Raw genomic sequence first — 14,312 nt, 5'->3', positions numbered from 1 at the left:
AAGAAAGGACGAATAGTTCTTTGCCCAGAGGTTTCTCCCCATCTGCTTCACTGACGCCTTCAAAACGGCCTTGCAATTGAAGTGTGCGGTCACCAGGTGGTGGGAGCGCGCTGTGGCTGGAACCGTAACCAGGAAGCGACGCTCTCCAGGCACCTTAGCCAGAGCCGGGACTTCCTCTCCACTGCAGCAATAGCCACTGGGGGTGGACGGAGAGGAGTCCGCCCTCGATAAAGGGTCCGTAGTGACCCAGAGCTGCCGTGTGGGCCGATCCCATCTCTCTGTCTCCATCCGAGAAAGAAAAGTGATTTTGTCTTAAGAAAATAAAAGACCCCATGAGTGCCCGTTTTACAAATCTGCATCAATTTGTTTTCTTATTTATTTATCACTGTGTGGATGTGTGCGCGCACACGCATGTATGTACTGTGTTCACGCATGCTCGAGTGTGCTTACCTATGCGCGGTGGTCAGAGGAAACTTGCAGGAGTCAGGAATCCCTCAACTGTGTGGATTCTGGGCACCAAACTCGTGTTTGTTGGGCACCTTTACCCACTTTTCAATAAGCGTGGGTCTGCCCCCTCTCATGTCCTTGTTCCCTTGCAGGAGAAAGCCGTACCCTCTTGGGACATCTCTAGGAAGGAATTAGCATCCGGTCTTCATTTCTTATCACCTGGCTAAGGGCCTGGAACAGTGGTTCTCAACCTGTGGGTCACAACCCCCCTGGGATCGAATGGCCCTTTCACAGGGATCACCGATACTTATGATTCATAACAGTAGCAAAATTACAATTATAAAGTAGCAAAGAAAATAATGTTATGGTTGGGGTGACCACAACATGAGGAACTGTATTAAAGGGTGGTAGCATTAGGAAGATTGAGAACCTCTGGCCTACAGGAACCTGGTTAGGGCGGAGCTATAGCAAGACATTGAAGATCAAAGATACTGGGGTTCCTACTCTGCCCTCCCTGCTGGGACCACAGGTTAGCTGTGCCCTCTGTCTGTGCCCTCTGTGCCCCTTCTCACTTTACCCTCCTTATCTGATCTTCTCAGTTCTTCCAAATACAGCCAATTCTCTATTCAAGGTGATTTTTTCCCATGATGTTGCCACAAATACTTACTTAGCGAATGCTGAACCCACGGGGTTGAGCTCATGGGAATAGGAGTCTGTCACCACAATTTCATCACCTGATCGATACATAGCCTTTGAGGCCCTGATGGCTTATTCTGTAATTCCAGACTGAGGCAGGAGGATGGCTGTGATTATGTTCAAGAGACAACAATAGCACAATCTTTCTATTTAAAGGCATTTCACTTGGTTACTTATTCACAAGGAATAAGCTTTTCTGACTCTGTGTATCACAGGCTATTCGCCAGGGCTGGGAACACTGTCCAGCATCTTAACCCTACGCTCAGCAACAATGTAAACAACCAATCAGCAGCAACAATAACAAAACACATTTTAGAAAAACAATGTGGGGGGCACGAAGGAGCCTGAGACACAGGAGCCTGAGAAACTTGGAGTTGAACAAGCCAGGGCCTCCTCTTGTGGATCTACAGAAGCAGGAACAGAGGGAGTGGTAGGGGTGGGGTTAGCACTTTCCTGCTGGAAACAAGCTAATAAGGGAAAAGGGTATTTGATTGCAGTTTTATGTGACTCGGGAGCCTTCAGGCCAGACCACCCCCATTGAACTCTTGCCACTAATGCTGGTACTTGGAGAAGCAGGACAGCCACCAAGAAAAAGATGGACACAAGGAGCCCTGGGTTGTGGGGACCAAGCAGGGCCTGCCTGGCTTCTCTGCCGCCACACGTCTTTTGCTTCCAGGGTGGGTCAGGATGCTTCTGCAGCCAGGCTCTTAACTCTTTATGGCCAGTTGGGAGACAGAAAACTGGGAGAAATGTTCGTGTGATTTTTTTGTTTTATAGCTGGCCTGGAGGGGGTGGCCTCTCTGGCCCACTGTGGGGAGGAAGAGCTGTGCTCTGTTGCAGCTTGACTGGGGAAGGGGGAGCAGTGAGAGACAGAAGGACAGAGAGAAAGCCAGCTTCAGAGACCTGTGGTCTGAACCACTGCTTTCTGAGCCCTGGTCACCTAAGCTGGGAATGTGCACATCAGAAGGCTCGGGGTGTCCACCTACTTCAGGTGAGTCTGAAAAAGGCTGCCAGATACATTGGGGCTGCAACTAGGCAAGCAGGCATTTGTAACTCCATAACCTGTGAGCAAGGGGACCAATGGCACAACTGTGTCTTGTGTCTGCATTTCCTTCTCTCTCTTCCCTCACATCCGCTCTCATCCCTGGGAAGTCAGTGGAAAGCACATATTGAAATCTGGGACTGCTCTCTAAGTCAGCAAATCTCCAAGGAGGGCTGTAGGATCCTACCTAGGAGGAAACATAAGATTCACCTTAGAACCAGCTGACAGGATGGCTTTGTAGATAAAGATACATTAGGCCAAGTCTGAAGATGGGAGGCATAGACCCATATGGTTGAAGGGGAGATCCAACTCTTGTGAACTGTCCTCTGGTCATGCACAGTATAAATAATTGGATATAAAGATAGAAAGATGATAGATAGATAGATAGATAATAGATAGGTGATAGATAGGTGATTGATAGGTGATAGATTAGATGGATAGACGACAGATATATAGATAATAGTAGATAGATAGACAATAGATAGGTGATTGATAGGTGATAGATTAGATGGATAGACGACAGATTATAGATAATAGATAGATAGATAGACAATAGATAGGTGATTGATAGGTGATAGATTAGATGGATAGACGACAGATATATAGATAATAGTAGATAGATGATAGAAAGACAGATAGAGACTTGCCTGCACCATCAGCAGCTTTACATGAGGGATAGGCTGCCCGTCTTCTTTCTCTGGGTCACTGTGTCCTTGGACTTGTTCTGTCAATCTGTTAAAACATGATGGGTTACTATGAAGTTATAGCGTGCGGGATAAGCCTCACCTGAGGACTTAGGAAGGCAATTGCTGACATATACAACCAAGAAGGACTGACTGTTCGTGGCCGAGGCAAAGGACATCCCTGGTCTGGGTTTGGCTTCACAAGGACTGACAGCGGCAGAGGCCATCCATTGTCTGGCTGTGGCTTCACCTCAAGAGGCCGGGTGAGGATCTGAGGGCTTATTTTGGTGGAAGGGAGCTATTTCCATTTGACTTCCGTGAAGACCTATTTGATGGCTTCTTTGAGAACCAAAGGGCAGAAACTGAGGTTGAGCTTTCCCTCTACCTCCGGTGCCTTTCACCTCTGGAGGTGGACTTCATTCAATGTGGGTCACTGGGTCACAGGGCATCATTTCATTCTCTTCCGCAACATCTGGCAGCCATGGGACAGACAACTTCAAATCAATATCAACTTCGACTTAGATAGTTACTTGGCAGAAAAACCAGTACAAAGAGAATTGAAGCGAACCTTCCAGAAAAAGCCGAAGTTGAAGACGGCCTGTTCCAGTTTCTTGGTGATAAGTGGTAAGACTCTCACTGCTGGACTTGAAAAGCTGGGAATTCAAGAGTCGCATATATTGGGGAGTTAATAACAAGTGCTATTGGAGGGTTAACAAAAACAGCTTTTAAAGGCCTTAAATGAAACTTTCAGTATAACTGCTCCTGAAGAATGTATAAATGGCTCGTTAGGCCCCTGTTTGTCATAGAATTTTGAGTCTGATGTTGGGAACATACAATAGGATCATTATCATTGTTGTCTTTAAAATTGTTACAATCTCTGTTCCCTCCCTCTCTTTCTCTAACCAAAAGTGAGCTTCATGACTTTTGACCTGTGCCTTTTAATGCCTTTAAAACATGGATTTGTTTCCCGTGGGTTGAAAAGCTGGGTGACATCAGCCTGCTGTGAAACTTGAACATCCAGGATGAATCTTCAGCAGAAATGGCTCCGTGCTTCTCCGTATTTAGTAACCAAAGAGAGCTCGTCAGCGGCCACACAGTTCTGAGTTAGTAAGTTAAGGGTATCTTCTAGTCTGGCTGTTCAATACCTCTTAAGTCTGTGGTGTTAGATGCAGGTTTTAAAAGGCTGTATCTTTAATCCAGCACGTGGGAGGCAGAGGCAGGTGGATCTCATTGAGTTTGAGGCCAGCCTGGTCTATGGGCAGCCATAGCTGTTTCAGAGAGAACCCTGTCTCAAAAAACCAAAATAAATAAATATTAAAAAAATGTAAATTGGGTCTTCACCATCCTCTATAATCTTCCATCTCTTTTTTTCCTTTTCTGTGCCACCTCTGCCTCAGCCCTCAGTCTAGATGATGCTCATGACGCCACCACTGGCCTGTTTTTGTTGGTGGTGTGGTTGGTGTTCCCTTTGCTTCTGTAACAATCACGGAGAGTAGATCGCTTAAAAAGAGAAGGTGCTTATTCAGCTCGCGGTGTCAGAGGCAGAGCAGATCAGGATTACTCGGTTACGTCCAGCCGGGTCCCTCGTGCTGTGTCATAACAGAGGTGACGCAGTCATGTGACGAGAGCATGCGGAAGAGACTGTGGCACGGATAATAAAGACCCAGAGACAGAAATTGGGGTTCAACCCGAAAACCAGAAAAACAAAGCAGCCAAGCCACTAGAGAAGTCTTACTTCTACCAAGGCTGAGTGGCGGTAAACTAAGCAGACTAAGCTTCTCTCTCCTCCCGTTTTATATTCCCTCTAGCGCTGGGATTAAAGGTGTGTGGCTCCCTAGGATTGAGATTAAAGGTGTGACCCATCACCTGGATTTGTTTCTGCATTGATCTTGGGTAGCCCAGGGTGGCCTTGAACTCACAGAGATCCCATCTGCCTCAGTCTCTGAAATCCTAGTATTAAAGGTGTGTGTCACCATTACTTGACCTCTAGTAACTTTAGCTTTGCCTCTGATCTTCAGGCAAAATTTATTTATTAAAATACAAATATTATATACCACTCTATAGAGGCGAGGGAGGTAAGGTGTGAATCCATTTTATAGAAACCACCCCCACACACGTAGCGTTCACCTGTACTACATGTACTACGGTACTATGCCTGTAGTGCGGTGCTTGTACTAAGAGACAGTATGCGAGCCTGGCAAGAGCCTGGAGATTTAATCACACAAACACACACAGACAGACAGAGAGACAGAGACACGGATCATCCTTGAATTCCCCAAGAATGCCCCCTTTATTGTGTCCAGGGGCAGCTTATATAGGGATCCTTAACTGATAGCCATGCCCCAGCCAAACCCACCAGAAACCACTCTCCTGCCAACAGGAACTCCTGAGGGTCTCGTGCTCAGAGCAGCTGAAAACACAGAAAAACAGTTGTTCTGCTCAGAGCAGCTGCAAGCATAACAAGTTGTTTACAGGAAATTCAGGGTCTGGGTCCACAGCCCCCAACACACACACACACCTCTGAGAAATAATCAAGTCTCCATAGAAAGAAATCGAATCTTTCAAAGGCCCCACTGCCCAGCATTACACCACTGGTCACCAAGCACCAGCACACATGCCCGTGGGGACAAACACATCCAGTCCTTGACTGTTGACTCAGCCAGCACCTGTCCATCATGGATGAGGTCCAGCAGGGGCCTGCCATCCTCCTGCTGGAGCATCACCATCACCTAGAAGGAGAAGGGAGACCGTGAAGGATTCAGGCCGGACAGAGTGATGCTTGCTTCTCTCTGCATGCCAGCTACTTCCATGGCGACCGCCCTCCCTCTTCTCCAGGTGAGTCTGAATTCAGGGGCTTTTGCGATGACTTTGATCTCTTCTGTGCTGCCCCCCACTACAGTGTGGGAGGAAGCGGAGGGTAGAGATCCCCAGCTCTGATCCCTACCCGATGAGGTAAAGCCTTCTTGCCGCTTTAACCTCCAGAAAGTTCCCAGTGGAGAAATTCCAAGTCAAATGTGCACAAACTGCTCTTCCGCAGTGGGCAGTGACTGCTGACTTTACTACCAATGACAGCAACTGGCCTTACCCATCTCCTACCGTTTGCCAACCTCTAGACTGGGAGCTTGCTATGTTTGTATCTCTTGGTGAATTGTTACAAAAAACTCTGAAACAGACACTAATGCTATCTACACTTTACAGTAGGGCTCAAAAGAACCTGGGTAATTTGCTGGCTTGGGTAGCTAGGTAGTAGGACTGGACTTTACACCAGAGCCCAGGATGCTGCTCTTGCGGCTGCTGGGGAGACCTTTCTCCTGACACCCATTCCCTCTCTCTGGGCTAACTCTTCCTCTTAGGACCTAGCCGGGGTTTACAGCACAGTCCATCTGGGCGTCCTGCCATACGCATCAGCCAGTGATTTAGCCCATCAACCTGAGTTCAAGTCCTAGACCCCACTGTGGACTCCTGGAAGCTGTCCTCTGACCTCCACACACACACATCCACACTCACAATAATAATAATAAGATAAATAAACAGTTTTAAAGGCCACCAGGTCCATCAGCCCATGAAAGAGACAACAGAGACCCTGCCTGACCTGGGGCCTCTGGGCATCTATGAGAGCCTTGCCCAGAGTTCCTGCTCTGTAGAGAGAGGCCTCAGATTTGACAGCTAAAGGGAGTAAGCGGAACCCATTCCTTGTCCATCCAGACGTGCAGGGATAGAGAGTGGGAGAGGGGAGGAGGAGAGGAGAGAGAGAGGAGGAACGGAGAGAAGGCAGATTCCTTCCTGGTCTCAAACAAGCTATCTGACGTCCCTGACGAGAGCTCGCGAAGACAAGCTCTGTGCTGGAAATGCCATCCAGTGGGAAGTCATGCCTCTTGCCATTTAGAGCCAACTTCACCCAAAGGTCACCTGCTGTCAAACAGAGCTCAGGTGCAGCGCAAGGTGGGCGGGGTTCTGGCAGGCCGATTTCATTCTGGTTTAGCTGGTTTCTGTTTAAGTAAATAAAGTGTGCTAGAGTTGCACCCGGTATCTAAAAGATAATGGATCGTACCCTGCCAGCCTGAAGGGACAGCGACAGCAATAGTAATATCAATGGGCTAGGGCTAAACTCTTCAAGAAAATAGAGTCAAGAGAGGCACAGGATTGGGGTAAGGCTCAGGCGTTTGGCAGGGGCGTGAACTTTGACTTCGGAGATGAACGGTCTGTTGGCCAAGCTTCTAGGACCCAGGCTGGGCTCCTTGACTAAACAAGAGTAAGACATGTTCTCAGATGGCAAGCATGTGGCCCCAGGGCTCAGTGTCTTAGCGGCAAACAGCAGAAGATGCCGCTCTGATCAAGACAAAGGAAGTGCAGAGCGAGGCCACAAAGGGCAGGAAGGGGCCACCCCAGGACAGGAGGACCAGAATGGGAATGGCTCTGGAGGTGCAGAGGGCGGAGCTAAGCCAACAGAAGTTGTGTTGCCATTGGGGTTTGCCTTTAGTAGGTTAGGCTGCTGGAACAAATTGCCTTTAGCTGGATGACTTACAAGCAATCCTTTATTGCTTACAGTTGGGAAGGCTGGAAGTTAGAGATCAAGGTGTCAATAAAGTCAGTAAAACTGAAGTCCTGCCCCTCACGTAGGTGCTGTGTGTCTGCGCTCAGAGGAGGGTAAAGACCGTCCCTTTCTCCTCTTTTAGACAGGTACCAATTCAAGTAATGAGGGCCTGGTACCTCTGAAGGCCCTTCTCTTATTACTACAGCATTGGAGATTAAGATCCAGCATTCGAGTTTGGGGGAACACAAGCATCCAGGCCATAACAGGGTCCTTGCGTAGCACAATTGGAATCCTGATTCCCACAGGTGATCCTATTAGGGGTCACATATTTAGAAAAGTCACACATGCACACAAACTCTTTCAATGAACACGCAAGTCAGGAAGAAAATGAGAAAAGAATAATACAGCTATCAAGGAATGGAGACAGTGCCTGAGGTACTGAGAGACAGACCCACGGAGAAGTCTGGAACCGAGAGACAGACCCACGGAGGAGTCTGGAACCGAGAGACAGACCCATGGAGAAGTCTGGAACCGAGAGACAGACCACGGAGAAGTCTGGAACTGAGAGACAGACCACAGAGAAGTCTGGAACTGAGAGACAGACCCACGGAGAAGTCTGGGAAGCCAGAGGGCCAGAGTCGGGATGCACAGAAGCCAGTGACCATCAACAATGAGATGGACTCCACTTAGCAAGCAGCAGAGCTCCAGTGTGGTGTAGGGGGTTTGCAGTGTAAGGAGAAAAGCATTTGACTGGGGGGCGGGGGCTCCAGGTCTACACATCCCGTCACCTCATCCCATACTGAAATGCCTTAGAAACCCAACGAGATCGGTCTTTGTAAAGCTGATACTCAAACCAACCAGTCAAACAAACGACAATAAAAAGAGCCAACCGCACAAATATGGGAATACAATGGTCACCATTGTTTTTCTTTCTGCGTAGCTGTTTTATCACCTTAAAAAACAAAGGAGCACAAAAAGTGAAATACGGTAGGGAACTTATCGATTTCATAGTTCTTAACACTTCCCAGTTAAAAATAATCCTTGAAGCTCACCAACGCATTTTATTCCGTTTTTTTTAAAAAAACAAAGCATATTAAATGCTTTACTTTAAATTTAAAATTATTAATTTTAAAAGAATGTCTTTGTTACATTTTTCACTAGCAAAGATAGAGTGGGTATATGTCAGACAGCCCTGGCCCCATCATGATGATAAGCTTTTGAAAAATCTTTTTGGCCTATTACCCTGTTTGGCTGGGAAAGCAGAACAAAACATCAAGTGGCTTCAGAATTCAGAAAGAGCTAGGCTGGTCCTCTGGGCTGTTTTTGGAGAGAAGGAATAGGATAGGAATTTTCTGGATTTTGTCCAGGTCAGATCCAGTTCAAGATTCAAAGAGAACAACGTTGTCATTTGAGTTCAGTTTCAATTCATATTAAGGCATCAGTTTCCTGCCCCGGCTTCAGCTCCACTCCCTGCTGAGGGCTGAGAATGCCATTGAGCAGAAGAGATGCCAGGGCAGGTATTTTTAAAAAGACAGTAACATAACTCATTCATTAAAGTGAGCTCTCTCGGCTACACAGAACTCTAAAGCCCTAGAGGAATCCACCAGCCCAGAGCTCCTCAGTCCTGGCACAGGAGCCTTGAGAAGCTCACTCTCCACTCAAGGGGGGCTCTTGTCTGTGGCTTGGCTAGCCTTGAGGCAAGCTTCCGGTTGTGGAGGTGAATTTAATCCTCCACCAGAGAAAGGCTGCTTCCTGCTCCTCATCCATTCTCACAGACCCTGATACCCTCAGTATGGGAGGTAAACTGAGTCACGGGTGGTTGACGACAAGATGGAGCAGGAGAGCAGCTGTGAGAATCTTCTCTCTCCCTCTCCTGTCCCACTTTACTGAGTGGGAACTTGGGGCTGCTGGCTGCCCACACGTGTACAGTGGCTCCCAAGCTGTGACCCTCTAATACGATTCTGGTTGTGGTAACCCCAGCCATCAAATTCTTTTTGTTGTTACTTCATAACTGTAAATTCGCTACTGTCACGAACTATAATGCAAATATTTGTGTTTTCCAAAGATCTTAGGCGATCCCCCCCCCCCCCCCCCCCGGAAAGGGCCATCCGTCCGGCTCCAAGGCGTTGTGACCCACAGGTTGAGAACCGCTGCTGGAGCGCCGCCTTCATCTCATCCCTGGCCACCTGGCTTTCTTCAGGCAGGAAACCAAAACCCTGCTCAAAGTGACAACCTCTCAAGCAGCCACCCACCCACACAGACGCTCATATTTTAAAAAAGCAACTGAAGACACGAGCTGAAACGTGTTTAAGAAGGAAGGGAAGAGTTACATTATTGGACGGCATTCCCTCAGGAGATCTATGCCCTGTTGGAACGAGGATGTAGCGCAGGCCGGGAGTTTGATCCCCAGCCCTGCACAAACTGGGCGTGGTGGCATAGGACTGCTACCCCAGCAACCCCGCGGGAAGAGGTGGGTGGGTCAGAAGTTAAAGGTCATTCTTTGCCAAGGCAAAGGAGTTTAAGGCTGGGCTGGGCCGCGTTGAGCCCTGTCTCAAAACAAAACAATAGCAACAAAATCCCAAACACCAAAAAAAAAAGTCTTTTTTTGATTATAGAGCAAACTGGCGTTGGTGCAATAGCACTTTTCCCACTCAGCAACTGGGAGATCTCTCGGCGACCCTGTGCTGTGTCTCCGTCTTTACACACATTCATCTTTATCTCCTGTTTCTGAGAATAGCCGTGTCTAAGTGTGTCGGTGGTTTTGTGACTTCCTGATGCCTTTTAATTTTTCTTATTAATTTAGCAACTTTTAATACTTTTCTCATTTTTGTTCCCTAGCGTCTCTTTCCGCAGTGATATAATTTAGCAGTAATGAGAGTTGATCTCTCTTAGCCTTGAGGATCCTGCATTCTTGACCACCGACGGAGAACAGAAGTTCTGGCAACCCCGAGGTCTTCCCATCTTGTGGTAATATCCTTTGCTACAGTAAGTTCGGGAGTTTGCTGAGTGTCACCATGGTCACTTCTGTCTTTTGTCTGCTAAGGGCTTTTAAAAGTAGTATGAGTTGAATTTAATCAAACCCCTCCCAGCACCCCTGAAACACACTGCTGGCTTTTTCTCTGTTTATCTAGGTGGGTACTGAACTACATGAATAGATTTTTCTGGGGTGAGTTCCTTTTGAAGATCCAAAATGAATCCTACTGGGTCATAATGCACCATTTGAAATATTTTATCTAGTGTCTTTTCATCTATGCTCATAAGATTAGAAACCTTAATTTTGACAGTCTTAAATGCCAGCACAAGACATTTGGGTTTATTTGATGAGGAACGGTGGGGAACAACCAAGTTTTGATTGACAGCTGGACCTGGAAGATCTCATCATGGCTAGTGACAGGAACTCCTGTAATTTTCAGGGCCTCTTCTCTGTTCAACTTGGCTGAATGATTTTTTTTTTGTCTCTGTCCTGTTCTAGACAGTGTGTTTAATGGCTCTTGGAGAGATACAGTCACAGAATCTTCCCTTTTCTCTTAATTGGAAATCCATCTATTTTGGGTAACCAGTGTTTCTTTTTCCGCCTGCACGCCATTGTGTTTTTGTACAGAGTGGTTTGCCAAGAAGGGGCGTGGAGCGATTCAAATACCCACTGTACTGGGAAAGAAGATTGTCCCCTAGGCCTCCTCCAGTGACACTTTGCAGTAGGCAAGCACACCATACGCAGACAAGCAGGCGGGCTAAGTATATCTGCAGAAATCTCCAGACACGTTTGGGCGGTCTGCTCTGTTGTTAAACCATGTCAGTGCTGTGTCTTGTCCTTTGCTGTTCCGAGAATAGTATCGCTCTATGAAGTGGACCCCTAAATCCCATCTAATGTGCCGAATGTCCAAGACAGGCTGATGAGTTCAATCCCTAAAATTAAAAAAATTAAAAAAAAATAGAAACAAATTTGCTGGCCCTTGAAGACTCCTGAAGTTAAGCCGCAGATGACCTCCGGAGGGAAAGGGTGCAGAGGGCTCCACGTATGCAGAGATACTGTCTGACCCCAGCTCTGACCTGGGGGTCCTCGCTCTGCTGTGGGGTCCCAGCTCTGACCTGGGGCTCCTCGTTCTGCTGTGGGGGTCCAGCTCTGACCTGGGGCTCCTCGCTCTGCTGTGGGGGTCCCAGCTCTGACCTGGGGCTCTTCAGTCTGGACTGTGGGGTCCCAACTCTGACCTGGGGTTCTTTACTCTGGACTGTGGGGTCCCAGCTCTCTCGGGAATGGATAATCCCTGCTCTGACTGACTGGTGGTTTATTCAGTCTGTCCTCATTTTCCATGAGAAAAAGGTTTAGCTGAGTCCATAGCCAATCAGACGAAAACTCAATTTCCCTGTCTCTCTTCTGGTCAAGCGGTCGTGTGATTAAGTTCCTCCCAGAAGTTTGTAAACAGAAGTGAGGCTTGCACTGACCGGCCCTAAACACTCTGATAGATAATGCTCTCGGAACAGTTCCCACTCCCAGACGTAGAAGCTAGAGTGGAGAACGACCCCAGACGGCTCTGCATGCCCCTCCTTGTTAGAGAGGCGCTAAGGTACAGCTGTATTCAATGATTGAGACCCCTCCCGAGTTTGAGTTTGTACCCGTTATGTTAATGGCGGCTAGGCTCACTTCCCACGCAGGAAACTCAGCCTGTTGATTGCCTCTGAAAGAAGAGTCAAACCTTAGCCATTCGCTCTGACTGCCGGGAGTCCTGGTGAGAGAGGGCAGGTAAAAATCAATTGTGGATATTAATTGTGTCACAGGCAAGTACAGACGGAGGCAGAGCACAAAGAAAGGGTGATACTGCATCGTCTAACAAACCTTCACCTGTAATAACATAAAGGGAAAAATCTAAATCACAACCACAAGGGAAAAGTCTGATATCGAGCTAACTAGATTATTGCAAAACATTAAATAATTCCAGTGGGGTTCCTGCTTCTCTACAAAGCGTATTAAACAACACCTTCTTAGCTTTAATTATAGCAAGAGAACCTAAATGTTGGTTCAGGCTTAAAAGAGTAGACTCCCTGGGGCCAGCGTGCTTGCCCAAGCTCCCAGGAAAACTTGCCTTCATACATTCACAAATCGGTGAAACAAATGGGATTTTAACCAATTAATGAAAAGGGGCAGAATATTCTAGAACTGTCATTCTTAGTTCAACGAAAAGCTCTGAAGCAAGGCCCAGGGTGAGATAGGCCAGAGGAGACCTAGGAATTTGGAGTTTATGTGTAGCCAGGCGGTGGTGGCGAACAACTTTAATCCCAGCACTTGGGAGGCAGAGGCAGGGAGATCTCTGTGAGTTCAAGGCCAGCCTGGCCAGTGAGTTCCAGGACAGCTAGGGCTACAGAGAGAAACCCTGCCCCTAAAAACCAATAAAGTAAAATAAAAAAAATAGTTTGTGTAATCTGTGGAAGGAGGTAGAGACGTAAGATGGGGCCGTGTTCCTTAGCAGTCCAGTAGGCGTGACGGAAGTGGTCATGACACATGGTATTCCCACCAAGACACCCACCCTAGGCAAAACCATGAGAGGGCATAGTACTTCAACAGTAGACTCCCCATGGCCTTGCTCCCCACCACACTGCAGGCTTTCCAATACACCAGAAGCCATGGACTAGAAAGAAGTAACCACCTCCCCACAGTTCGGCTGGCTTCTAGTGGTCTCAAGCTAGCAAATTGTAAAGATATAAAAAAAAAATCAATCAATAGTTATTCATAATCAAAGCATAATTGTGTGGTTGTTCCTTCCCGCTTTGGGGAGGCTGTATGTGCTCAATGAATACTTGTGGAACTGAAGCCAAGCCCACCAGTCCCATCTTGCTTGACTCCTTCCTGCCCTTCTATTCTGAAAGCTACTCTTCCACTACCCCCCTCCGCATTCTCCATAACCTTATATTTCCTCTCTATGTTCTGGGTTGATGCTCGGTGCATCTCTTACTCCAGGCTTCAACCAGGAAAAATTGAAAAATACTTCATGCTGGCTGTGACAACATACACTCGTGACCCCAGCACTTACGAGGTGGAGGCAGGAGGATCGCAAGTTCAGATCCAGCCTGAGCTACACAGTGAGTTCAAGGCCAGCCTAGGATATTAATGTAAACCAGGAAAGGGGGTGGGAGTGGAAGGGGAGGCAGGGAGGGTGAAGGGAAGAGAAAGAAAAATGTCACTAAACCCCAGAGGGCAGCTGGGAGTGGGCCCTGCCGGGGAACCGAGCGCGAGAGGGTAGATACCACAGTAAGAGCTCCCAGAGGAGGATCAGGAGATGAAAGCTGAATGGGGGAATAAGAGGAGAGGGGAGACTCTGGGAGACGCAGAAGAGACCGGACCACCAAGCTTCCCTCCAGCAGACCAGGCTCCACGTTGTGGCTGAGCACATCAGACTTGCAGTCCCTTCTTTAGTTCGACACAATAGGATTCGTTTTTCTAGACAATTTTTCTTTCATTGACCATCTCACAGAAAACCCAGAAGTCTTGTTTTCCTGGGAAACCAGCCCTGCAACAGTGAGCACGTACGTATCCCACTGTGACTAACGTCTGCTCATCACGGCTTTCCTGCTGGATACTGTAAGGGATGGTTGACCACTAAGGGAAGCCTTTTGGGGGTGTACTGAGGACAGTGTGGTCCCAGACAGTGGCAAGACAAGTGGACTCTGCGACTTGGGTCAGAAGTAGGCAACACAGAGTGACCAGGATGAAGTAACCTCATTCTTGCTAGAATGTTCCTCAGGGACAAACTAGGTCCCATACTCTACTACTTCCCTCTTCCCCGTAGCAGGTCTTTCTTTTTTTTTTTTTTTTAAATATTTATTTATTTATTATATATACAATATTCTGTCTGTGTGTATGCCTGAAGGCCAGAAGAGGGCGCCGGATCTCTTTACCGATGGGTGGGAGCCACCA

Source organism: Alexandromys fortis, unplaced genomic scaffold, assembly GCF_014885135.2.
Source record: "Alexandromys fortis isolate MF-2015 unplaced genomic scaffold, M_Fortis_MF-2015_v1.1 scaffold_17, whole genome shotgun sequence".
In the NCBI taxonomy this organism is placed as follows: domain Eukaryota; kingdom Metazoa; phylum Chordata; class Mammalia; order Rodentia; family Cricetidae; genus Alexandromys; species Alexandromys fortis.
This window is presented reverse-complemented; position numbering follows the sequence as displayed.